Source organism: Pelodiscus sinensis, chromosome 3 (genome assembly GCF_049634645.1).
Source record: "Pelodiscus sinensis isolate JC-2024 chromosome 3, ASM4963464v1, whole genome shotgun sequence".
Classification (NCBI taxonomy): domain Eukaryota; kingdom Metazoa; phylum Chordata; order Testudines; family Trionychidae; genus Pelodiscus; species Pelodiscus sinensis.
Window position 1 is genome coordinate 19,330,105 of NC_134713.1, and position 25,013 is coordinate 19,355,117.

At 43.0% G+C, this 25,013-nt stretch overlaps 1 long non-coding RNA gene across 1 annotated transcript in view; it reads left to right on the plus strand.

Moving 5' to 3' along the window:
* Window positions 1-13,822, plus strand: part of LOC112543787 (uncharacterized) — a 70,362-nt gene extending 56,540 nt beyond the window's left edge. Inside the window, exons 5-6 of the long non-coding RNA XR_003087024.2 lie at window positions 6,124-7,282; window positions 13,063-13,822. This is a non-coding gene — a long non-coding RNA (uncharacterized LOC112543787). The remainder of the gene's footprint in view (window positions 1-6,123; window positions 7,283-13,062) is intronic.
* The last annotated feature ends 11,191 nt before the right edge of the window (window positions 13,823-25,013 follow it).

The window sequence follows — 25,013 nt, forward strand, 5'->3', positions numbered from 1 at the left end:
TGACACATAACCATACTCTGGAAAACTATAAAACAATATAATTTATAGAAATAAACTGAGTGAGAATCATTATTTTTTATTGTACCACTTAATGTGCAGAAAAAGCACTTTCCAAAACTATGGAATAAACATTCTGTTAGCCTTATTGGGTCCAAATGTTATGGTTTAAATTATTTTACTATGCAAACTTTCTTTCATATTTTGGCAGCAGTGATTTCCATTTTTATTCCTTTGGTATCCATAATCTTATTAGAATCAAAACCATATGCTTTGAGATCATTGGACAGGTCTCTCCTCCCCCCCTCACCTTCATGTTTTAAAAATACACCAAAAAGGCTGACTCTCTAGCAGTGAAAATAACAGGAATGGTAGAAGAAAAAATTATTTGGATCATCTAGGCTGAACGGGAAAACAGTTCAAAAGGTGCAGTATGGTTTTCATGCTTTTGATTTGCAAGTCATTAAAGCTGCAAAAGTCTCCAAGTCGCCTGCTGGCTGCCATTCGGAATCCAGCTTTCTTTTCTATAACAGGAGATGCCTGCACAAGAATCGCAGATTTACAATTTATAAAGAATACAAAGAGATTTCAGCTTAATAACACCTCTGAGGATGGAACACTTGCTGCCATCCATACATCTACAGGGCTGACATGCTAAATCTTTGCTGCAAATTTATGGATAGCTTTTTAATTGGAAGAACAATGACAAATCTCTTAACGTGTGAGTCCCACAGTTCAATGAACTGCACTAGATATCCAACTGGTCTTTAGTTGGAAGGTGCACAGATGCTTATGGTGCTAGGTGCTTGGAAAGTGCTTGGTGATTTTAGCATAAGTGTCTCCCCCTTAGAATTAAAAAAAGCTAATAAAGGAGAATAGACCCAACAATGAAGTAAAAATATTCTCGACACACCTGTTCAATCACTGACATTCATTTTTATTTATTTATTTTAACTTAGTGCAGAGTTTTTTCATGGCTGTGCAGTAAGCTGATTCTCTCAGCCAGAGCTCTGCCCACCTCTAGGCAGACTCACTATTCAGATCACTTCCAGAGTCCCTTCTATGTAGTCCAGGGGTGGGCAATGATTTTTGATGGAGGCCACTCCAAGACTGTGGTAAGTGGTCAAGGGTGCACTCTTCCATGATATTAATGGAGACGGTGCGAGGTCTGGGATGGAAGTTGGGTGCAGAAAGGATCTTGGGAGAGGGGATTGGAGCGCAGAAGAGGTGCAGGGGTTTGGGCTGTGACCTTGGGCTGGAGGAGGTTGTGACCTGGGGGAAGGACTGGGGTGCAAAGTCTGGGAGGTGGAATGGGTGCAAGAGGAAGATAGAGGATTTGGGTTATGTAGGGTTAGGAGGCAGAGAGTTGGGGGGAGTTAGGGACTGGGGTGCCAGAGGCAGCCTTTGTCCAGGAGACACTTACCTGGGTGACTCCAAGGCAGCAGCCCAGCAAGATTCTCAGGCAGGCTCCTTGCCTTCCATGCTCTAGCAGGCCACTCACTGTAGCTGGCAGTGAGGCCATGTGCATCTGTGAACAGCTTCAAGCCCGAGGGGAAATTGGGGTGTGGGGTACTTAGTGCACTACTTGTTTTCAAACAGGCAGCTCCCATTGGCCAGAAACTGGCCAGTGGGAGTTGCAAGATTGTGCTGGGGTGGGACTAGTGCATGAAGCCTCTCCCTCCCCCCTAGACTTGCAGCTGTTCACAGACAAACAGGGCCCTTCAGTCTGCTTTTGTGAGCAGTGTGCATGGGTAGGGCAGGCAGGGAGCCTGCCTGAGGCTCCCACTGCACCCACAGGCCAGATCCAGTGGGTTGGTGGGCTGGATCCAGCCTGCAGGCCATATTTTGCCTGACCCTGATGTAGTCCATGGTGCTGCTCTCCAGGTTCTGCCCTAGGTTATCATAGATGCTGGAAGTAGGAGTGCAGGGAGCACCCACTGTTCTGAAGCAGTTTCCATTATATACAGGTTATTGGCTGGAAGCAGCTTTACAGGATTCACAATGTCTATCTGCCCCAAAACAAGGTAGAAAGAAAATGGGAGGCTGGCCGTTACCCTAAGTTAGACTCCTGTTGCTAGCGGAGCTCCAAGACAGTCCCTAGCAGATTTTCCTTGGGAACAATCCCCGACCCTCGTTTCCTGTGGAGAGCTTCACCTTTGTAAACTCCTGTTCTCCACTTTGAGCAGGTTCTGCAGCTGCACCTAATTGGTGCTTCCTGAATGAATGAAGACAGGTAACTGTTCTGTCAGTGGGCTGGGAGCATGTTCCAACACATCTCTCTTCTTCCACCAAGACCAGAAAGGTTTTGTGTTCTAACATCTGCTCAGTCCCAAGCTCCCTGGAAAAAAAATCTCTATTTCAATGCCTTCTCCCTACTTGGTGATACACCTGGACTCGATAGGGCTGGAGCACTAGCGATAGCTCATAATCTGGCTGCTTGAGTCCTTCATGGAGTGTAGCCATTGCAAGGGCTTGTGGCCTGTGACTAGAGAAAAGAGACAACCCAGCAGGCAATATCTGAGGGACTCCATAAGCCACTTCATAGCTAGAACTCCCTTCTCAGCAATTGAATATGTTCTGTTCTTGGGGAACAACTTCCTACTTAAGTATAGACTTAGGTGATCTTCTCCCCAAGAGATCTGGGAGGATACAACTCCCAAGCTTATTTTGGAAGCATCCTACAGAGGATAAACTCCTGGGTGAAGTCTAGGTTGGCAAGGAGTGGCCGTTAGCTCAGTTCTTTTCTAAAAGTTCCATCATTGCTTGATCCCTTTTCTCTCAAATTGGGTTTCCGCTAATGGTTTTAGGACCAAGGGGGACTTCAGGACATTCTTGGCCACCACGTACTAACACTGCAGGCAGGAAGAACAATACTTGCTAAGACCATCTCATTATACACTCCTAACCACAAAAAGTGGGTCAGTAGTTGCTCAAGAGTCTTCTCCTGATCCAGATGCTCTGCTCAGGGAATGAACTAGCTGCATTGCATCTCGGTGATACTGCTCCCACTGTGGCTTCTGCTCCTCTCTACACAGTACAGTCACTCTTTCTCCAGCACAAAACTGGGGTGCTGTCTCAGACCCTGGAGGCCCACTTCCTCCCCATTCATAGATGCTGCTTGTTCAGAGGCATAGATAAGCGCTGTGTCATTATGCTCTTTTGGATGATGCTCCTCCCTTTGCTAGTGCTACTTGGTATGGGTCCCCACTATCAGTGCAAGTCATACAGTGGGATAAGGCCTTTCACTTCCATGTGTATGCTGCACCCAAATCATCCCCTGCAGGGGGATTATCTCACCTGCTAGGGTGGCTTGCATCACTTTCTGGCTGCACACTGAATCCACAAGTTCAAGCCCAAGTCCTTCCCTTGGACCAATACGGGGGCTGTCAACTTGAAGGAAACCCAGTCTTCTGCCATGCAACCTTGTGCATATTCACATTCCTTCAATAGGCATGCTTTCCTCATGGGCCCTGTTGTCCACAAGAGAAACAGCTTACTGAGACTCCTTCTTGGCAGGGAGTGGATTAAAACTATGAATGCATCTCGTGCTTGAGTTAAAGGCCCCCAAGCTGGTTGTTGGTGTCACAGGATGATTATCTGGGTGACACCTCATCCAAGCTTGGCTCTATGTCTCATTGAGGTCTCCCCCTCTGTGTGCAAGTAGCCCAAGTCACTGGGGTAGGGTTTGTACATGTCCTCTGTCCATCCCATCTGTGGGTGGGCATCTGGTGCTATCAATGGCCCTGGTTGGTGAATGGGCAGAGGGCATGCCTGATACAGCACTAATGAGATGTGAGAAAGATGTGAGAAAATTCTCCATTACCTGAATCACTTCTGACAACGATTTGGGGAAATGCTGGAGCACAACACTCAAAGGTGGCAAGGAAGGCCTCTGGATCATCATAAGGACCCATCTTAGTTAACTTCACTGGCACAGGTAGAAGAGATCCCCCTGCAGGGGCCAAAGGTGTGAACTGTTGCATACAGTCACTCTGGGGTTCTTGCTGCTGGGACACAACTTCCTTCAGTAACTGCTGCCGCTGCCCTGCTCAGGCTTGCTATCGGGCTATCCACTGCTGCAACATCTGCTGAAAGGTCTATTGCTGGTTGGCCAGCTCTTGTTGCCAGGCTGCCATCCACTTATGTCAATGCTCAGGTCCACATTGGCAGAAACTACTTCAGCAAAAGCTGCGGATCTTGTTCTTGTTTAGGGTCTTGTAGCAGGCTTCACTGCCCATATTCACCACCAATTGTACTTGTCCGGCTCTCTGCGTGGGCTCTGCCATAGTCTCTTCCAGTCTCTTGTCTTATGGGTTCCCTGTGGAAGCCTGCACCACTGGGAAATCTTATTGTTCCCAGCAGAAGTTCAGCTCACTGCTGGGGTCCCCTTTGAGTCCAATTATCTGTAGTCTGGGGTTGTGCTTCTGAGGCCTCTCATCCATATCAGGCTTGCACTGTTCATCTTTCCTCAGAAAAGGAGGAAACTGGCCACTACCCCCAGGCTGGGCTGTCCTTGCTGGGGAAGTTCACTAGCGGTCCCTACCAGGCTTTCCTCCCAGGTAAATTTCCCCCCTTTCCTGTAATGATTTTCAGAATTTAAATTATAGTGCCTTGTAAAATATATTTGATTGTCAGCCATGGAGATGGATGGCTAACTAGAGTCTTTTCTCTGTCTAGTCTTCTGAAGCCTTTTTCCAGAATGTTCCATCCATCTAACATCCCATTCTGCAGTTGCTTCCCTTATAGAGAGAGTGTTTTATTTCAGGGAGCAAGAAACACATTAGTTGTATTTTACATATCCAAAACGTACAGCTATTTGCACTTATAATGCCATTTTAATAGATTTTGTAATGATCCACAAACCAAGCACTGGAAACACAGAAATCCAAACATGTTAAAATATGGCAATGTATAAAAGAGGCATCCAAACAAACTTAACTGCATTTTAACATAATGCAATAACCATATAAGTATGATTAAGAAATGTTTAGCATTAAGAAAAACTTCAAGTTTGAATTTTTTAACCCATTGTTTAATTAATGGGTTAATTGTTTTGAGATAAAAGTACTCATAAATTCTTAGAAAATTCAATCTACAGTAAAACTCCAGTGGTCCAGTATCCAATGGTCCGGCACTCCTGATGGTCTGGAACCATCTGGAACCCGGAGGTGCTCCGGGCAGCCGGACAATTGGAGCTGCTCTGCCCCGGGGTTCCCAGAGTCAGCCGCTGGTCAGTTTCAGCAGCGGCTGACTTGGGGAAGTCTGGGGCAGAGCAGCTGGGATGCTGCCGGGTTGGTCCCCTAGCGCCGAGGGGCGCATCCCCCCCCCACTCCACCCCAGACCGCTCATAGCCCCCTCCTTCTGATAGTCCGGCATAGCTGATTATCCGGAACCCCTAAGTCCTAAAAGTGCCAGATTATCGTAAGTTTACTGTATACTCAAACATGCAGACACTTTTATTTATAATGTTTTTGAATAACTATTGTCAATTTTCATGTGAACACAAGCCCTGAACTCCTACTTCTAGAACATTGTATCTGCAATGTAGAGCGTGAATAGGATGAAGGTGCAAATAATTAAGCATTTGTACAATTTCATTCATATGAGTAATCCTGTTGGTTACATTGAACTAATCACTTGAGTAAATTTATACACATGCCATAAGTGTTTTGTGGGTTTGGAATCTGCTATTGCAAATACCTTAGGGAAAGATCATGTCTTCCTCTCTTGGTACAGCACCAAGCACACTTGTGCTCTATAAATGAATAAATCTACCGAGTGGCAACGGGCTGACTCCAGACTTTGTAAATGTTGCTTGTTGTTTGTAAACTCTATTATTTATTTGTTGATTAAACCAACCAAGTACAATTGTGGTTGTCTGAACTTATTGTGAACTAAGGTAGTTTGTCAAATAGACAGTTTGTCTTTCTATAAACTGAGGCCAACATTTTGATAAATGGGTGCCAGAAATTTAAGCATCCAAAGCCATATTTAGGCACTTAACTAAAACTGACATAAGAGTTGAATAAAACTCCAATAATTTAAAGAGGTGTTAAGTGCCTATATTATACATTATAATATAACTTTTGGTATCCACGTTTGAAAATGTGCATTGTTTTCTTGCAGGTTTTGTTGAACAAGGAATTGAAGGTTAGCAAATTGAATATCCTTTCTGCACCACAGAGAATAACTCTAGCAAAAATAAATAGCTATGAATATATATCTGATGAAGAAAAGATAAATAACAATGTATTTTCTCCCAGAAAACATCTGTAAAAGCAACAAAATTGAAACAAAAATACTTTGCTGCAAAAGGACAACTTTTTCTCCAGGAAGACATAAGGAATGTTTTTCATTAACATGAACCATGGGAAACATTGCTGCTTCATCTATTCAGACCTGACATACGATTTCTATCAAAGGCACATTTAGTTTACCCTAGCCTTATTCAGCATGGCTCTTATATAGCATTCTCTGCCAGCTGTTTTTGCTGCTGCTTGCTTGTAATTGATTGCTTTGTTCCTGGTCTATGAAATAATGTCACTTAGTACTTAAGCTTCCAGTGGGCTACCGGTTTCTTTCTTACCAAATTAATTGTGCCAAAAATAGAGAAAGGTCTCAAACAAAAAACTAAATTTGAATTCCTCTGATCTTTGGTAAAGTTCAGACCCAGAACAGAGATTTTCAGTTTGTGTAGAGTACAGTATGTCAAGTATTCCATATCCTTTAACATACCACTAACTTGCTAAAATGTCTGCTTCTTTATGCATCAGCCACATGTTCTATTTTTATCTCACCAGTGAATACAAGAAATTAAATTACCCACAGAAACAGTTCTCCCATTACTAATGGTCATGTGGCTCCAGGAGTTGGGAGATCAAAAAGGGCAGAGTAAATGTCTGAAAATATCCCTGGGAACAGACAATAAATGGACAGATGTGTGCATTTCACATCAAACAGCTAGAAGAAAAAATAACTAGTAGACATACTGGCTTTTAGAAACCTTTTTATATAAAAACACTGCTTCTAGAATGAGGAGACATTCACTTTATGGCTTTCCAACATGTCTCACTTGAACCTGTGCATTGTGCCTCCAAAGGAAAATTAGGTCTCGCAGACATCGATAGGACTGCTGTTTGAATAATGCTGAACAATATGAGGAAGGGTTGCCCAGTCTAGTCCACAATAAAGGGGCTAATTCCAATATCATTTAAGTTGATGGGTTTTTTATCCATTGCCTGAAATGGGAACAGAATTGGCCGTAAGGAAGAATTCAAGTGAAGAGGTGAGTCAATTGGCTCTATGTAATGTTGGCTTTTTTGTACACTTTTTTCTTAACTGCGTTCTATAGTGGGAACGTGCACATGTGTGTTTATTTATATTTAATAGCTGCTCATAAATGTGTAATGTAGGTGGTTGGCTTGCAGTTATAGAATTATCCAATGTTGCTATCAGCAGTCACATTTTTCATGATTTCCTCAACATTAACATATGGTTAATTTCTAGATAAATTCCATGACATAAACAAACAGCAAGCAGTCAGGAATTTATGAGTTGCTCGAGGAAGGCCAGGTTCAAGCTAAACAGTTAGGCTGATCAAGCTACATCACTGAGAGGTGTGAAAAACCCACAGCCCTGAGCTACAATGTTAAACTGACATAAACCACTGACATAACCCTAACTACCACTTCTAGAGGAGGTGAATTAACTATACTGATGGGAGAATCCTTCCTGATCCTGTAGTGAGTATCTACCAGGAAGTGCGAGGGCAGCTCAGCGGAAGCTGTGCTGCTTCAGAACATCTCATGAAGACATAGCCTAAGTGAGGGTATGTCTACACTACAGCACTAATTCTAACTAAGCTAATTCGAATTAGCGCATCTAGACTTAAAAACTAGTTCGAATTAGCGTTTTGCTAATTCGAACTAGCATGTCCACACTGAGTGGACCCTGAACCGAGGTTAAGGATGGCCGGAAGCAGTGCCGGCAGGGCATCAGATTAGGACTTAGAGCGTGGAGCTGCTGTCTCAGGCTAGCCGAGGACTGTGCTTAAAGGGTCCCGAACCCCATCCCGGACAGACAGTTTTATGGGGTTCCCCGCTTGCAAAGCAGTCCTGGCTTGGAGTGCCCTGAGTGCCCACACTCGGCACATCACAGCACTCGGCCATCAGCCCAGCTGCACTTGCCACAGGCTACCATCTGGAGGGGAGGTCAATCAAGGGGCTTCAGGAGAGCTTCCATCCCGAGGAGACCGCAGAGCCACCCCAGTCCTCCCCATCAGGGGCTCGTACCCCATTCCTCCCTCACCTCCTTCCACTTACCCCTCCCTAGCCCCCTTTCCTGATGTACAAAATAAAGGACACGTGTGTTCAAAAATAGAAACTCTCTTTATTGAACAAAACTCGGGGAGACTGGGAAAAGGAGGTGGGAGAGGGAAAGAGAGAGGGTGGGAGAGGGGAGGGCAACTAAAATGATCAGGGGTTTGGAACAGGTCCCATATGAAGAGAGGCTAAAGAGACTGGGACTTTTCAGCTTAGAAAAGAGGAGACGGAGGGGGGATATGATAGAGGTCTATAAAAACATGAGTGGTGTGGAGAGGGTGCATAAAGAAAAGTTCTTCATTAGTTTCCATAATAGAAGGACTAGAGGACACCAAATGAAATGAATGGGTAGCAGGCTTCAAACTAATAACAGAAAGTTCTTCTTCACAAAGCAAATAATCAACCTATGGAACTCCTTGCTGCAGGAGGCTGTGAAGGCTAGAATTTTAACAGAGTTTAAAGAGAAGTTAGATAAATTCATGGAGGTTGGGTCCATGGAGTGCTATTAGCCAGGGCTAGAAATGGTGTCCCTGGCTTCTGTTTGTGGAAGGCTGGAGATGGATGGCGCGAGACAAATGGCTTGGTCATTGTCTTTGGACCATCCCCTCCAGGGTACCTAGTGTTGGCCGCTGTTGACAGACAGGCTACTGGGCTAGATGGACCTTTGGTCTGACCCAGGACAGCCATTCTAAGCTCAGGGCTCAGGGTCGGGGGTCTCAGTGGATCACCTTGATTTTCATGCAAACCTGCTCCTGGGTGGCCAGGCTGGCAGCTCTCCTGCCCTAGACGGCCACTTTCCTGTGCCTAGTGCGGAGGTCGTGGATGAGGTCCACGATGTCCGCACTAGACCAGGTGGGTGCCTGCCACTTGCAGACCCGGGCAGACTCTCGGGAGCCGCCAGCCTGGTCTTGGGAAGAGGCGGAGGGCTGGGTGGCAGCGGGTGGCTGGTTCGTGCCGTGCCAGGTGCAGGGTCTGCTGGCTGGGTGCTGGCAGGCTTGCACCTGGCACGGGCACCGTAGCCAGCCCGTGCCCCTTTAAGGGCTCTGGGACCGGAAGGGGGGCAGAAGAGTTTCCCTGGTGGTGTCCAGAGTGGCCACCAGGGAAAGCTGGGAAGGGCTAGCCTCCCACTAGTTTGAATTAAGTGGCTACACAGCCCTTAATTCGAACTACTTAATTCGAACTAGGCGTTAGTCCTCGTAGAATGAGGTTTACCTAGTTTGAATTAAGCGCTCCGCTAGTTCGAATTAAGTTCGAACTAGGGGATCGCTAGTGTAGCGCCTATCAAAGTTAATTTGAAATAACGGCTGTTAGTTCGAATTAACTTTGTAGTGTAGACATACCCTGAGGGCTTTTGGTGAAGGGGTGAACTGTAGGAGAAAATAAACAGTTTATATAAATTAAGAAAAAAGTACTCTTCCTGAACTCCAAGGCCCAAAGGGATCCTTATGATTATCTACTCTGATGTCCTTGTGTAACACAGACCATAGAACTTGCTTACAATAATTCCAAGGGACCAGTGGTGCTGGGACAAGTTTTGGAGTAGAGGTGCACCACCACCCCTTATTCCTGTCCGCATCCTTCACCATCTCCTAGAGATGGAGCTGGCAGCTGGGACCCCCATGCAGGGCTGCTGGCCAGGACCCTGGGCCCAGTATCTGGGCAGGCCCTGCATGCCGGGCTTCGTAGCTGAACACCTGGGCACAGGGCTGGCAGTCGAGTGGGCAGCAGCAGGCTTGGCGGTTGGGACCCCAAGCAGCAGGAGCATGGGGCTAGTGACCAAGACCCTGGCCAGCACGGGTATGGGGCTAGCACCTGTGAGTCTGGGCAGAGTGGACATGAGGCCAGGATACCCAAAACATGAGGGTCTGCAGCACCCATATTTCCTGTACCAATGTCCTAGACTACAACTTGAAGGAAAAACATCCAATCTCAATATAAAACTGGTCATTTGATGGAGAATTCACTGTAATCCTTTATAAATTGTTCAAATGTTTAATTACTCTCCCAGTTAAAAGTGCACCTTTTTTCAGTCTGAATTCCTCTAGCTTCGACTTCCAGACATTGGATCATTTTATTTTTCTCACTGCTTGATTGATGAGATCATTATTAAATATTTGTTCCCCATGTAGGTGTTCATAGCCTGAGATCGAGCTACCCCTTTAATTCTCATTGGTACACTCAGGAACTCAGTTACTCTAAGGTGTGTCTTTTAATTTTTTAATCCTTCCGTGGCTTTTCTTTGAGTTTCTCTTCAATTTATCAATGACTAGCCTGCAGCGGTCACACCAGTGTCAAACACAGAGGTAAAATAATGTCTCTCCTCCTACTTTAGATTCCCCTGTTTACGCATTCAAGGATTGCTTAAGTTCTTTTGGCTGCAACATCACATTGCAAGCTCATGTTTAACTGATTACCCCCTATGGCTTCTGTATCATTTTCAGAGCCACTGATTTCCAGAATAAGAGTCCCCAAGCATGTAAATGTGGTTTACATTCTTTGTTACTAGATGTCTACAATTATGTTTAGTCATATCAGTGACCTGTCCTTTTGATTATTTGCCTTTCTCAATAGCTGTGTCATTGGAAACTTTATCAGTGATGATTTTGTTTTCTTCCATGTTATTAATAAAAATGTTAAATAGTGTAGAGATGAGTACCCTGTGAAATTCCACTAGAAACACATCTGTTCATTGATGATTCCCCACTTACAATTACATTTTGAGATCTAACATTTAGCTGGCTTTTAATCCATATCATGTGTGCCATGTTATTTATTTTAATCTTCCTAATTTTTAATCAAAATATCATGTAGTGCCAAGTCAAATGCTTTACAGAAGTTATATTGCATGTACACTCTTACGTAAAACTTGCAATCTCAATAAAAAAGATATCAAAGTAGTTTGACAGAATCTGCTTTACATAAACCCATGTTGTTTGCCATCATATATATAGTAGCCCAATGTCTGAGAGTCTATAATGCTGAAATGCTGGCTGTTCCCTCTGGATGGTGCTGTTGCCCAAAATGCTGGCTGTTTCCTCTGGGTGGCGCTGTTGCTGAAATGCTGGCTGTTCCCTCTGGGCAGCCCGTGCTGCATGGGGAGCACGGGGCCCAAACGACCGTTTGCTCCGCTGCGGTGGCCCGGCTGAGTGGCGCAGACATCAGCCGAGCGCCATGGCGGGAGGGGAAGGGGGGCGGGGTGGTGACGTACATGCCCAGGGGGTAGGGCCTGGCCATGTATGTCACTGCCCCGCCCCCCTTCGCCTCCCGCCGTGGCTCTTGGCTGAATTCTGTGCCACTCAGCTGGGCTGCCGCCGGGGAGCCCAAACGGCCGCTTGCTCCACTTGTTCCCCCGCGGTGGCCCGGCTGAGCGGCGCAGAAGTCAGGCGAGCACCACGGCGGGCGGGGAAGAGAGGTGGGGTGGTGATGTGTGGTGTGACAGCGACTCCAGGCCCCGCCCCCTGGTGGTGAACGTCACTGCCCCATCCCCCCTTCACCTCCCACTGTGGCACTTGGCTAACTTCTGCGCCACTAAGCCGGGCTGCCGCGTGGAAGCAAGTGGCACTAGTGACCGTTTGGGCTCCGTGCTCCCCATGCAGCACGGGGAGTGCGGAGCCCAAAAGGTCATTTGGGCTCCGCAGTCCCCCAAGTGAGAGGCAGGAGGGGGAGGAGAAGAGAAAGAGAGAGACAGAGAGAGCGACAGAGAGAGACACGGAGTGAGAGATCGGAGGCTCAGGAGAGAAGACTGATGTGTAGGAGAGATTTGAAAATCCCGTCTTATGACGGGCTAATTGTCTAGTTATTTATATAACTCTTCTTTATTTTATTTTTTATTTATTGAGGTCTATACCAGCTATTCTACTATCTTGCCTAATTCTGAGGTCAGACAGACTGGGTCATCCAGAGTAACTTTTTTGAATATTGGCCTGTCTTTGGGAATTACCCTGCTGTTCCAAGATTTATTGGAAATCAACATTAACAGTCTAGTAAATGCCTCATCCTGCTCTTCTAAAACTCTTGGATGCAAGTTATCTAGACATGATGATTTTAAAATGTCTAACATCTGTAGCTGTTGTTTACCAACATCCTGAGATTCTAGTGCAATGGAAAGAGTGTTATCCTGTGACAGAATTATCACATCATTTTTTATTTAACAGAATAGAAATATGTATTTATTTATTTTGCTTTCTTACTGATAATTCTACTACCACTTAGTAGTGGACAATACCTTTATTAGGATTATTTTTGTTTCTAATATATTTTAATTCCTTGTTATTGTTCTTAACATTGCTGTCCATAGATTTCTACTTGTTTCCCTTTGCTTCCCTTATCAATTTTCTACAATTCCTATCTTGTGATTTATATTCATTACTATCAACTTCCACTTTATTTCATTTGTTACATATTACTTTTTAATTATTTATATCTGCCTTCACGTCCTCTGTAAACCAGATTGCTTTGTAACTAATATGACTTTCTTCCTCAATTGTGAGATTGTGGTTTTTTGGGCATCTTGTAATTTATTTTTACATAATTCCAAAGTGTTATTCATGTTTTTTCTGATTAAATTCTCCCTCCCAGATTATTTGGATCATAACTGTTTTCAGCTTTATGAAACTGGCCTTTTAAAAGCACCAAGTACATATATCACTGGTCTGAAATTTATTCTGTTTGCATATCATAATGCAATCAAATCATGGTAGTTGTGCCTAAATTACCATTAACTTTTATATCTATTTCTCTTTAGCTGTCAAAATGAATCCTCCTGTGTTGGATGAAACATTTTTAAATAGGAAATTTTCATCTATAATATTTAGAAATTCCAAGGATGTTTTAGTAGTGGCAACCTGAGACCTCCAGTAAATCTCCAGCAGACCTTCAAACTGGAGTCCATATGACTACACAACTCCCCTCTCCCCATATTAAAGGTAGGTGCATAAAGTGTCTGTCATCCAGTTCCCTAGTTTGATTTGGTGGCCTGAGAAGACACCAACTACACCCCATCTTGTGCTTCTGATGCATCAGTAACTCAGAAACAGGGAATACCATTTTTAACATAGGCTTCTGCACCTCTTTCCTCTTTTGCCCACTTGATCTTTCCTAAATAGGTTATAAGCACTCCAATCATGGGAATCATTCTGCCAAGTTTCAGTGTTTATCTATTAGATCAAATTTTTGCTGATAAATATGGCATTCTAGTTCCTCTTGTTTGTTGCACAGGCATATAGGCAATTAAAGAATTTCTTCTTTTTGTGTCCTTTGGTTCCTTGATTAGCTTTTTTCTCAACATCTTGCTTTTGTGCTGCATGCTCATTGCTTCCCTCTATTTATTCTCCCTTTTTGTTATCCTCCTGACTGTGCTAGCTAGCCTGTCTATGAGAAGATTGATTTCCCTTCTACTGAGTTGAAGACCATCCAAACTATATAGCTCTTGTCCTGCTAGAAAGTGGATCAATGTTCTGCAAAACCCTCCACCGTCTTTAAGTTACATGCATTCAAAAATTAGATATAATAGGACTTGGAAAGCATCATTACTCCTAGTAATGATGTAAGGAAAGGAAACATTAAGCTACCTTCATATAAAACATTTTGGAGAGACAAGGTGGATGAGGTAATATCTTTTATTGGACCAACTTCTGTTGGTGAGAGAGAGAAGCTTTTTTGAGCTTATACAGAGCTCTCAGCAGCAGAAGTTGGTTCAATAAAATATATTACCTCAACCACCATGTCTTTCTAATATCCTGGGACCAATAGAGTTACAAGAACACTGTATAAAACATTTTGATATTTTTATTCCAGATAGTATAAATTATTTTATTAGGAGAAAAAAGATATATTTGATAAACAGAACTTGTTACTCCCAATAAGCATGGATATTAAATAATAAATCATTAGAGCACATGCAGTTTTGGGTAGTTATACTAGTGTGCCTAATTGTTTGACAGTTAAAACCACTAAATGAATTTATTAGAGATCAGTTGGGTCCAGAGAGAAACAGTTTAATAGCATGTTTATATGTTGGTGCAGAGTCCATAGAGGATACTGTTCATTTCTGGCAATATTAATTGTAGAACCTGAACCTTTCTAAAGAGAAAAGGATTACTTCATCCACCCTTATGCAGGTAGAACATTCAATGAGAGATTTGCCTAAGCGATGGTTAAAGAATCACACTGGAAGACTCCTGTGAAAAATATAGTTGATGTGATCGAGTCATGTTTTCCCCCTGGCTCCAAAGCAAGCACTGCCACACCCAGTCTTTTGCCCAGAGGCCTATTTCTTTAATTAGCAAACAAACAGAAAGTCTTTTAACTCAATACTTGGTCCCAGGCTTCAGGGCCACCCCTCTCTGGGATCTCTGGTGCTCTAGCTCCTGGTAGCTTCCCAGTCTGTCAGGGTATGTCTACACTACCCCGCTAGTTCGAACTAGTGGGGTAATGTAGGCATACCGCACTTGCAAATGAAGCCCGGGATTTGAATTTCCCGGACTTCATTTGCATGAGCGGGGAGCCGCCATTTTAAAAACCCCGCTGGTTCGAACCCCGTGCAGCGCGGCTACACGGGGCACGAACTAGGTAGTTTGAACTAGGCTTCCTAGTTTGAGGTACCGTTACTCCTCGTGAAATGAGCCAGGGTTGCCAAGTAAAGCTGGGAATGGGTGAATGGGCATGGTTTCTGGTTCAGATATCCTTTGGCCTGAAATAGCCATATGATAACTGAGAATGTTATCAACTTTCAGTCACATTGCCTCCCAATCGGATAAGCCCATGATAGCAAAAACTCCAGGGGGCTCTTTGGTTCACTAGCAATGCAAATCTGCTTAGTCCAGCTTTCAGGCAGTTCACCGAACCTCTCCATTCTGCCAAATGTAGAGAGATGGCCATGAGTAGAAACATCTTTCTAGTGCAGATTACGAGGGCTTCTCCATCAGACTGGAGAGCCATGTCTCTTGTCCAGGCTGGCACTTTGAAAACCTCCATGTTCTCCACATGTTAGCCAGCCTTGAGGGAAAAAATTGTAAAATAGTAGCATAACTCAGGAAGGATTACCCCACCTCCTTTTGAGAGAGTATGAATATCTTACATTTTTAAAAGCAGTTTTCTTGCCATTATTAACTGCTGTTCCTTCCTCATTGGCTGTAAAAGTTGTCTAAGATGAAAAGGTGGTGAGGTAGTTACATGTCGGGAGTGCTGAAATGTAGCAGCATCGTGGGCTTTTACAGCAAAGTTATGTTACATGGGAGTATTTCCAGGTTTGTCCCAAAGGCCAGAAATAGAAGGCTTCCACTCCCTTTGAACTGGCAGGATCTGTCGCTCCCAAGAGTAAAACGAAGCTGCCAAGACTGCAGGAGCAGCACCCCAGAGACAGCAGAGAGTTGGAGTCGGACTTTGGAATAGCTGCTTTTGGGGAGGGACAGGAGAAACCAAGAGCAATTTGAATTCCATGGGAGCAAGGAAGAAGCAGGATCTTTAGCAGAAGGAGACACTTATGAACTGGTTCCTGGATATGGAGATGTGCCACAGGGAATGGGAGCATTCTTCAATGGAGAGGCACATTGAACTAGCAGCTGAAAGTGTGTAGTAATCCCCCCTGCTTCTGGGGCCCCAGAACCAAGCCATCTCCTCTGACCTACTGCCCAGGGTCAGATCCTGTTGCAGTGACCCATCCCTTACTGAGCAAGAGGAGAATACTGAGCCTGCAGGTGTCCCAGAATACCACTGTATCGACTCTGCTGGAGAAGTCCTTGGTCACCAAGAATCATTGTCCCCTGTCATTCACTCCTGATGAGGAGGGGAAGGCTATGGCTGCAGATATGCTAAGCTGTGGGCGCTGTTTTCAGTTGTGAACAGTGACTTTGGTAAACATATGCTATAGTGGTTTCTGAATCCTCCCATTAAACCTTCTGCTTCTAACTTTTATTAAAAGTTATGAATGACTGTATATTGCTCCTCCATCTGAACAATGAACTGAAGGTCATGTTTTGTTCTGGAGTAGGCCACCAGCTTTCCAACTCATCTAATCAAATGGTGCATAAAAAATCTGATGCCATTATAGTGCAAATATTTTTGAGTTTCCCCTTTGTGGCAAAGCTAAAAAATGTGTTAAGTTGTATGGTGCAATGTAAGGCATTATATGCTTTAAAAAGCATTACTAATTTTCTTTATAGTAGATGTGTAATAAAACCAAAAGGGCCAATCAATATCTTAGGGCCTTTATTACACATGCTGAAAATCTAAAACCAATAACAAAGAAAGTGGGAACATATTGGCAATAACAGCATCTGCTAGTATACCCCTTCCATGCAACAAGCAAACAAGCAGGCAAGCAAACAAACTTTAAGCAGTTTCAGCCCTTCCAGAGAGTAGTGCTCTCTAACAGCCATTAATTGTACTTAACGTGGCTGACGCTAAAAGATGCAATGGGTGCAATATTCTCCAAGCAAAGCAGCAAACCTTCATAAACTTAAAAATCCCCTCTGCCAACAAGTGAGCCAAAGAAGCGTGAATTGTGAAGCCAAAAGCATGACCACATAACTTGTCTGCCACACTCTACACACAAATCCAACCCCAACGTGCTAACACAGGGGCGGTGCCCTGCTGTCTTTAATGTGTGTCATGTCTTATGAACGAATGGCTAATGACCTTTGGCTAGAGGGGGAAAAAACCTTCACAAAGCTACATAGCCCCATAAATATGTACCAGTGTATTTTTCCAGCAGCTTTACATCTTCTGTATCCCTGCTATGCCAAGACATGTGCTCATATGGCATTCCTGATTTCTCTTGGTCCCGCCAGGGTCAGTGCGCTTGTAGTTGAGATCCAGCTGCCTCTACAGAATTTGTAAACCAGAGTTGTCCTTAGCCCACTTGGGATGGAACCAATGCCCTTTGCCCAGCAGCAGGCAATGATTATACATAGAGAATTGGACACATAGGCCTCCATCTGGTATGCACTGGCAGCCCCAACAAACTTTCAGCCTACCAAATGTGCATTCCATGACCATTCTCCAGCTAATTTACTTGCAGCTGAATTCCCTTTCACCACAAAAGTTGGGGTACAGTTTCAAGAGCCAAATTAAAATTGTGTATTGGTGTCCCCTAAAATAACAGTTGGCACAGACATGCTGTACAGAACCACAGCATTTCTGAGAATTAAAGTCCCTTCGTCCCTCTTCAAGTACAATCCTGATCTTTTCAACATCCTGGTGACATGAATCTTTCCAGAGTTTCCTACATTTGTATTCAGGAATCTGCCTCTGTGGTCCACTAAACCTTTTGAGAGAAATAGTAACATTTTCCAGTCACACACTGACTTGACCCCTGTGGTGGACAAAGTATGTGATACGGTTGCCATTTCTGGCCTTTGCACCGTTTGGAAAGCCAACCCTCAGAAAATCAGTGATTGTTTCTAGAATTTTGCTTATGGCAATCATTTGTGGGTATACAGTGTCAACTGCCTCACAGACCTACAAAACCCCAACCCCAACCATGGATTCTCTAACCCCAAAGTGCCTTCAAATGAATCTTTAGCTGTCTGGTGTTACCAAATTCCACAGGATAATAGCTACCTGCTTCTGCAGTCACATGGTTTCATGGAAGTGCTGGAGGGTTGGTGCAAGAACTTCACATAGTTTCCTGAAGGTCTGTTTCTTCATTCAGATGTTCTGTCACCACCTTCTAGTCATCCCAGGTTTCGAAAACTATATGATCCCACCAGACAGAGCTGGTGCTCCTGCATCAGAAGCAGTGGTCAACAAAAGGATACTCCGTGACAATATTGACATTCACCATATCTGCATGGTTGACCTGAAAGACATGTCATTGAAACCTCAAGGGCAGCTGCCATCAACCTAGCACCCAATGCTATGCAAAATTCCATTCAGTGTCTTGGCAATTGTCTACTTCATTGCCTGACCATTTGTCCCACAGTAAGGAGCAGGAATAGAGCAAGATCATCATCTCATTACACCATGTCTTCCACCCAGTTCTGCAGGAGTAACAGCGTGGTACGATGTAATCAGAACTTGCTAAGCAGGTGTAGGGTGCTCTCTATGATACACAGAGCTAAGATAGCTCCTGAAGTGGTAGTGTTATTCTCGCCTAATAATTGCGGCTATGTGGATGCAGGTATGTATATATATATACGATGTTAGAACTATGACAAACACATTGCATGTGGACTCTCGGGTATGGATGTGGGAAACACACAGAAGTATTTCATGACGGACTACTTAAGTATATGTGTAAGAATAACAGTGCTGTAAAGCTGGCTAGAAAATAGAGAAAAAATGGTGCACATTTTGTCAAATTGTACATTAAAATTCAAGCTTTTTGAATTAAAAGAATTACAATTTTAAAAACCTAGACATTTTCCACAGTACTAGTGTGATTTCTTTTTATAAAAATATAAGTTCATGGGAATGTATGCTACTGAAGAAAAATGATATCCAACTCTATGCTTTTCACATTCATTAAAGATACTCAAGATGGTCACATTTCATTTGAACTTTGTCTAAGTGCATTTTACCATTAGTTGGAAAATTATCTTTTTAACTGTAGCATTAATGGCCATGCAGACTGACTTTGTTACTTCCTCCTGCCCAGTCCCAGAACAGACTTTGTTTATGAGCAATGTATCATGAGCTTTTTTACTATCAGGGTCCTTCTATATGCACCATAACTCAAAAGAAGATACGTGATCTCAACTACACAAATTGTCTATCTTATTTTGATGCTATTTTGAAATAGCGTATGTTGTCATTTGGCACTGTCTGCATAGCACCACATTTCAAAATAAAGCACTTTTTCGAAACATCCCTTACGCATCGTAGAATGAGATTTATAGGGACATCAGAATAGCGAGCCTGAAATAATGGGCTTGCTGCAAAGATGCTGGACAACTATTTCGAGATACTCTAGTATCCAGAAATAGCGTTGTAGTGTAGGCGTAGCCTCAGTATTCACTAATATTCAATAGTAAAAGAAAAAAAGCATGAAAGTGGTAAACTGTTGACTTCATACTCTTGGGAGCTCAGGTGCATCTTTTTGTGATGTCCCAAAAATTGGTATTCATGGCTTAAATGTACACAACTGTTGCCATCTAGAGTGCATGTACTTCAACAAGAGATATAGCTCTGAGGACCTTCTTTAGAAATATGGGCTCCTAACAGCAGAGTTAAATAGAAAGTCCATAGAATCTGGAAATGAAAAAAAACTGTTAAGCCAACCAATTTATTTCACGGCAAATGTAGAATTATTCCCTACAGTACATTGCAAAGCTCATTCTTCTATTACATTATGTGCTATGCTTTAATTATGTAACCCCCTTTATTTCATTTGCACATAGCTCACTTTCTGTCTGTCCAGGTTCAAAACAGCATCCACCATCCTTATCGCTTTTAGCAAATTCCTTTTAATCTGAAAATGTTCATGCCTGGTATCTTTCTGAGGGTGAATATTTTTGGAAAATGTGACTACAAATATATTTTTGAGTTATGCAAGTGTGAAACAGTACACTCTCCACAGCTGCTACAGTCATACAATTTTTACTTAAAACCTGGCTTATGTATATCCCGCTGTGGGCTATGATTCAAGCCAAATTATAAATAAACTCATTCAGTAGTTTTAAAGTTCTGAATGCTTACAACTCAGTAAATATCTCCTCAAATTAGGATAATAGATACCAATTCCATTTTGGAAATATCAGGACATTCCAGAGCTTGGGACAGTCCCAGCGTTATGTGTTACTTCTTCCAAAGGGCTGTTAACTCTGGTCCCAAATCTATCTCTCTCTTTAATGAAGTCCATAGCACTTCGCCGTTATTCCCTGCAAAGATAGGTGTAGACACAGAGCAATGGGAGGATGATCAGGTTCTGCAGCTTGCGGCACAAATCCAGGGGTGTAGGCAATAACCAAGATGCTGAATAGAATTTGTTTCTCAGTAGTTTGTATTGCAATAATGCCTGATGATCCCAATTAATGAGCTGGGCCTCATTGCACTAATCACTGTGTACACATAAAACAGAAAGGCATTTATTATCCCAAAGAGTTTCATGTCTGAGTCAAAGTCTGTTTGCAAAATATATGGCCCTACATACATTTATTATTATTGGTAATGAAAGGGATCTCCTCAGACTTCATGATGGCAGAACCAGTAAGGAAGGCCTCTACAAGATGAATACCTCAGAGATGTTCTCAGTATTGTTTTCTATCTTAGTCCCTATCAACCCTGTTATTTTATATATATTTTTAGCATAAAACAAGGAAATGCCATAAAAATAGCTTTAAGAACTCACTCAAAAATCAAGTAGTTCTCAAAGTTAAGCTTCATTGTGCCGCCCTTGTGCGTATGCCTTTAAGACATGGGCTTTTCCATTAAAAGTAGTTGACAAATAATAAAATCCAGGAAATTCCCAAAGTTAGGTGCTTCCACTTGCCCAGAAATGCCAGATTGAATTTTGCATGCTTGTGACTGCAACTTATGATGCCACAGCAATAGGATTATTTGCATGGAATTTTATAACATGCTGTCCAGCCTAGCTTTAAAGAAGATTTATGCAGGATTCGTGCAGCAATGTAAGCATGGGTCTGAGGGAGCTGGGGAAGAGCAGAGACTCCGTGTGTCCAGAGCCATGTAAATCTTGACATCTCCCTGGGTGAGACATCCAAGGGACTGAGATGAACATGACACCTAATCTACGATGCGGAATCATAGTGAGAGTAAAACTCTGCATACAACGGGGTGGCTCAGTGGATACTTGTGCAGTCTCCTATTCTCTATGCAGATTTTATCCACACCTTTCCTCCTTCAAGTCTCTCCTTAAAAGTTACTTCTTCCAAAGGGCTGGTCCCCAAACTATCCCTCCCTATAATCATAGAGTCAAGAGCCCACTCATATCCCTCCTGCAATCCAGGATCTTCACACCTGCTTATTCAGGGCAAATGCAGAAGATCTCCTTGAGTGTTTCCACCCTCTGGACTGCCTATTCCCATTCACCTGAAGGCCCAATGTAAAGCTTAGAGGTGGCAGAGGGTCTCGGACGCTAAAGAAAGGTGAATTTTATCCTCCTAGAGGGACTGTTATTTCTCAATCCATCATCCTGAATCCTGGTATGTTACTTGGCAAGGAACCATATTTCATAGTGAATAGAGGGTCAGTTTATCCTGACCAGGATAATTTAGGAAATTCTTCCCTGTTTTGGCATCCCACAGAAGGCGTGCTTTGGCCCTTTTTGAGAAGATAAATAAGTATGAAGCATCATATATAAAAGCACTCTCCCTTGCCATTCAGTTTTGGTTTATTATAACAGATGCGGCTTTCACCATTTCATTTATTGTTATTGCAAATTTTTCAGAGAAACTGAATTCAAGCTCCCCTACCAGGCTTGCTGACTTTCTTCTAAAGTTGCAGTGTCAAAAATAAATAAACAAATAAATGAAATTAAAATTAACTAAAGCAAGGCATAGCGAGGAGGGATTTGGTAGGTGGGTTTCCCCAAATTCTTACAGCTGTCAGCCAACTATGGTGATCTTCATTTCTTTGTAACCCTCCCATGCCTCATTCATGTGACATGGAAACAATTACATTAAAATGCAGATGTAAATTCCAGTAATCTCTTTGGAATAGACAAATAGACTTTGAAATAATTTATAAATGATGCACAAAATCTGCGTGCCATCTGCTCTCTGATGGAGGAAAAACACGTTTTTCCCAACAGACTTTTTATGCACAATATTGCTATTTTCACATAGCAAGGAGGAAAAAAAAAACCACAACAGCTAACCAGCAATCTTGGAATTTAACTCACTCAGATATGCTTGGAGGACTGTGTTGTGATGAACAATTGTGTGGGTCCCTAGGAAAAGGAGAGAACATGTGCAGACAACCTTTTCCTCCTCCCACTGCTCCTTATGCTGTCTGTTCAAGGACCGCTCACAACAGTTTATTTCATTGTCCTCCCCTCAGCAAACAAGGGGCCTGAAATGAATGTAAGGACATGCTTCAAGGCATCAATCAAGGGTTATAGCATCAATCCATTGGGAGGCACAATCTGAATCACTAATGTATATTGCAAATTATTCACTCTGTTGCACCAGGCAACCTCAAGAGGGATTATATCTCCTCATGCACAATTTCTTCCTTTTCTCCTCTAGGGTCAGTGTTGTTCTGTACCACCTCCTACCCGAAGCTGTGTGAATTGGTGCAATATCTCCCCTAGAGCCCCAAGTGTAAAATTACCTTGAGGATTTGCCAAAATTCAGGAGCAAACAAGTGCTCTGACCACTCGTGTGTTACCTCATGTAAAGTGATGGAAAATGTAAAATCCGTTTAAAATAGTAATTTTATAGTTTGTCAAAATGCACGTCTAACATCACAGCAATGGGGCCCTTTAATTAACAAATCCAGTATCTTGGTCTGAATGTGTAAAGTGCAGAGAGTCCCCAATGCCTGTTGTCTTCAAAACAAAGTTGGACTCACTCAATATCTTCCAAGATTGAGCCCAAGAAAAGAACCCCTTTGACTTTGGAACATTTAGGACAAATGCTGTCCTGATTTGGCTCCTATTGAAGTCAATGGCGTAACTCCTTTTTGGGCAGATTCACACTTTAAATATAATGAGCTATGGGTCATCTCTATGGGTTTTAATCACGTTGACCCTCATGTGAATAATCTGATTGAAATGAATGGGATTATGCATATGAATAACTGTTTCCCAGGGTGCACAACTGAGCCCTTGCTATGGCTTTGTGCTTGTTGGTCATATAGAAGTGGCAGATCGTGCCAGACTCACAGTCACTGAGTTGTTCTTTACTCTGTGAATGCAACCAATGACACGGATGGGACTGCAGGTGGAATAAGGTGCTGCCAAAAATGAGCAAGGATATCAGAATTTGGCACGCGGGGATTTCAATGTCCTAGTATGAGGAACAGTTTGGCTCATTTGCAGCTTCAGTGGAGGACTCTCTAGTGCAGCAGTGTTGCCACACAGGATTCATACAAGTTTTATATTACCGTTGTCTGTTCAGTGTGTGGAACATTGGCTGTGTGACTGCTGTAAAACTTTTGTCTGTGATTTATTTATCTAGAAAACCGCAGTTTACATGCAATGCCTGATTTCCAGTGAGGTTTTGCTTTTGTTTCCAGCTGGGATGATGGAAGAAGTCAAATGACTTGCAGAAGGTCACCTGGTGATGTTAGCCAATGTCTCAGGCCAAATTATAATCCAATTCCTTCCTGGCTGCTAGGTTTGTGTTTATTTGTTTGTCTCCCTCCCCCCAACCACTACTACAAATTTATTCTATTTCCTTAATGGAAGTTGAAAAGCCCAATGTCTTGATTTGGAAATATATTCAATGCAGTGGTAATGCTACATGAGTGTACTCAGGTGAAATCTAAGCAGGACAATATGTTCTTATCTATTATTATCTTATCTAAGGAGACTATTTTGCTGAAATTGGGATCAAGGACATGAGATCTTTAAACAAACCTTGGCAATGGGGACAAGCATCTAAATCACCTCCACTTAATTTTACATTTTATTAAACTCAATACTTGTGGATTTGATTGGTTCTGACTTTTGGCCTGTCTCACAATCATGAGTTTTAAATTGACTCTGAAATAGACATTTCTTCCTGTCAGATTTCCAAGGGGACCTATACACTTTTTAGGAAAGTACAGTGGTAGAACAGCTGGATTAATGGTGGAATGGCTAGGGTTAGGAAATGAATTCTTAATGCTGAAATCTACTGCATGAGATATAGCACAACAAACTTTAGGGAAATAAGTGATAAATACTGTTTAACTATGAAGCCTTCTAGAATTGGTCATTAAGTGGGTTTTTTTTGTTCATTTGGAATAAGCCAATTAATCAGAACTGAAGCTTTTCATAGAAGGGAATATTTTGGCACAGATTTTATTGAGAAGGCTTCTCATGTCTAGAAGGTGGGAGACCAGCTTCAAGTCCCATTTCTGGCTGATTCCCACATCCTAGATGAGTAGTAATACCCTGGAGCTCTTGCTCTGCAAATATTTAATTATTTATACAGAGTGGAAGAGATATTGGGAATGAGACCAAGGGTAGGGACTTGAAGCTGGGTCTTCTACGCCTCAGGAAACTGGCTGCTGTGGCTTGTCACTAAACCTCTCCTATTGAAAGGGAAAGTAGGCCTTTCCACTAAGGATTGACTTCATAGACTTTCTGCTTTTATTGTGGGTGGCTCCTGCATTCCATCACTGGAGCAATTACACAGAGGTCTGTGGCTCCAGGGACAGCAGGGAGATCATTGCTCAGTGCTTTAAAACACCAAGAAGCACTGGAGCAGGCCTAAGGTAACCATGGAGACTGTGTTGTTGCATAAGAGCCACATAAGATCCATGTGGCTCTGACCTCATCTCAAATGCCCACAAGTGCCCAGGCAAGTAATTGGATTTTATTTTCCTCCTCTAGTCATGTGATCCATGTCACCATGACACAGTGCAATATCTGTCACATGACAGAGATCAGTCTCCCCTTATTACCTTCACAATTGTTTTTCAGTAGAGTTTATCGTGCAATAACCTGTAGCTGCAGAACATGCTGGAATTTCTATGACAGATAAGACTAATCAATGGCCCATCTAATCTAATGTCCTGAGCATAAGTGTTCCTGGTATTGGCTGCTTCCTGCAGTAGATGTAGCCATCACCAATCATTACTAAATGA